Raw genomic sequence first — 2,606 nt, 5'->3', positions numbered from 1 at the left:
CAAGCCTGCTCCAAAGGCCTCAATTCCCAAGTCAGGGCTGTGTGTCACCCTACACTTTCTGAGCCTTGCAAACACATTTCTAGGTGAGCGCAGTACTGCCCATGGGGAAGGAGGCTTCGGGAGTGTATCAACACCACAGCGGGGTGCCATGCTGGGGTCACCCAACTGAGGGCACCTGGCACCTCCCATGTGCCCCCGGCGAAGAGTGTCAGGCAGAGCCCTGGCTTGCGAAAAAACGAAGCGGAGAGCACAGCTAGCTCTGGTAGAAGGAAGCAAACAGCCACGGGAGGCCTTTGCAGACAGTTGCTGGGCCGCCCCGCATTAGGGCTCCCTGGGCAAAAAATCACTAAAAATTTGTAACACCAATAATGTTACACCAATAATTTAGAAAGTATTCCTGACTATGTGTTGAAAATAATTAATGTAAAACATTTGTTGCTGTTCACTCACTCAGTCGCGTCTGCCTCTTTGTGACCCCATGTGCTGCAGCATGCCAGCCTTCCCTGTCCTTCACTGTCCCCGGAGATTGCTCAAACTCAAGTCCATTGAGTAAATGATTATAAAGAACTCTACTTTTCAACATATGTGTATTCTAACTACAAGTGTACTTTTTCACTTTTAGAAAGTAGTATTTGAAAATGAATAAATTACATATGAATCCAAAATTTGCCTAATTCGCAAATAGAAATATTTAATTTCCTCCACTTTTCTATCCATGGAATATCCTGTTTAGCTTTGTATTATATTTACCATAATGAACATTTGTTAAAATAAATGTCTATTAAAACAAATAAAATGTTACATATTAAAGTTTTACTCCACTGAGAAGTAAATATGGGAGAAGGATATTTTAAAATGTCTTTATTCTATTATTTAATATGACTAAAAATAATCTAAACCTAAAATATTACATATATTTATAAACATTATTTTTATTAAACCTCAATTTTTGGCTTCAGAAAATTATAAATAGTCAGATAGGAGAGTTTGAGAGGGGATATATTTATTTGTTCTGATATTCTGCTTCAGAACTTCTGGGTAATTTCCCTGGTGGCTCAAGCATCTGCCTGCAATGCGGGAGACCTGGGTTCTAATCCCTGGGTCAGGAAGATACCCTGGAGAAGGAAATGGCAACCCACTCCAGTACTCTTGCCTGGAAAATTCCATGGATGGACGAGCCTGGTAGGCTACAGTCCATGGGGTCGCAAAGGGTTGGACACGACTGAGCGACTTCACTTATTCTGGTTCAATAAGCAATAATTTCTCAAGTTACAACACACATGTTTTGGCATCTGATGACAATTCCTTACTCCTGATAACTTATCTGTCTTTAACTTGCCTCTTTTCAGCAGTTCAGAGACTAGAACAAATGATTGAAGAGAATATTACCAGGTGATGGAACTCGTTCTTTTGGGTTTTTCAGTCCAGAGAGAGACTGAAATGCTTCTCTTTCTTCTCATTTCAGTGGTATATTCTCTAACTCTGGTGGGAAACATTGGCATCGTTTCCTTAATCCGGTTGGATCCTCACCTTCACACACCCATGTACTTTTTTCTCAGTAATCTGGCCTTTGTAGACCTTTGTTACTCCTCATCAATAGCCCCAAAGTTCCTGGAGACACTTCTGACCAAGCACAGGTCCATATCTCTCTATGCATGTGTGCACAGCTAGGCTTTTTCCTGAACTTCTTGATTTTGGAGACGTTCCTTCTTGCAGTAATGGCTTATGACCGCTATGTGGCCATCTGCGATCCTCTCCTCTACATGGTGATCATGTCCCAGAAGGTGTGCATGCAACTGGTCACAGGCCCTTACTGATACAGCTTTTCTGTTGCTTTCCTCCACACAGCTGTTACTTTTTGACTGATCTACTATGGCCCCAATATTATTAATCACTTCTATTGTGATGATGTCCCTTTGATGGCCCTTGCCTGCTCAGACACCAGCCTCAGATCTTGATTTTTATCTTTGCTGGATTCAACATAACCAGCCTTTTGACCACGGTCCTTATTTCTTACCGATACATTGTGGCTGCCATCCTGAGAATCCAATCTGCAGAAGGGAGGCGCAAAGCATCCTCATCCTGTGGTTCTCATCTGACTGCTGTCACTATATTCCAAGGGACTCTGATCTTCATGTATCTGCAGCCCAAATCAAACCATTCCCTTGACACAGACGAAATGGTCTCTGTCTTCTACACCATAGTCATTCCTTTGTTGAATCCCATGATCTACAGCCTGAGGAACCAAGAGGTAAAACATGCCTTGAGGAAAGCCTTTGAAAAATATTATTTCCTGTCTCTAATAAACATTAAGATGTATCTTGTAACACTGACTGTCTTGGAACTATGCCACATGCAGATAGGTTGTTTTTATTATCTTTGATAGGTTAATTTTACTTCTACCATTTTTATATGAGCAAACTTTGCACATGTGTTCTATTTTTCATATAATTTTTAAGTAAGGTAAAAGGTTTAAAAGATTATAATGCACACTTATAACAAATTGCTACTATTTGCATCTGTGACACTTGATAGTGTTGACCTGGATAGTTTCTATTTAACTGATAATAAGATTTAGCCACTGCTTTCAAAAGTGCTTCTATTTT

At 40.5% G+C, this 2,606-nt stretch overlaps 1 pseudogene; it reads left to right on the top strand.

Moving 5' to 3' along the window:
* Nucleotides 1–1,141: 1,141 nt before the first annotated feature.
* LOC109578964 (olfactory receptor 8U3-like) lies at nt 1,142–2,383 on the top strand (annotated as a pseudogene).
* Nucleotides 2,384–2,606: the final 223 nt, after the last annotated feature.

The sequence above is a fragment of the Bos indicus genome, chromosome 20, assembly GCF_029378745.1.
Source record: "Bos indicus isolate NIAB-ARS_2022 breed Sahiwal x Tharparkar chromosome 20, NIAB-ARS_B.indTharparkar_mat_pri_1.0, whole genome shotgun sequence".
In the NCBI taxonomy this organism is placed as follows: Eukaryota; Metazoa; Chordata; class Mammalia; order Artiodactyla; family Bovidae; genus Bos; species Bos indicus.
This window is presented reverse-complemented; position numbering and strand designations above follow the sequence as displayed.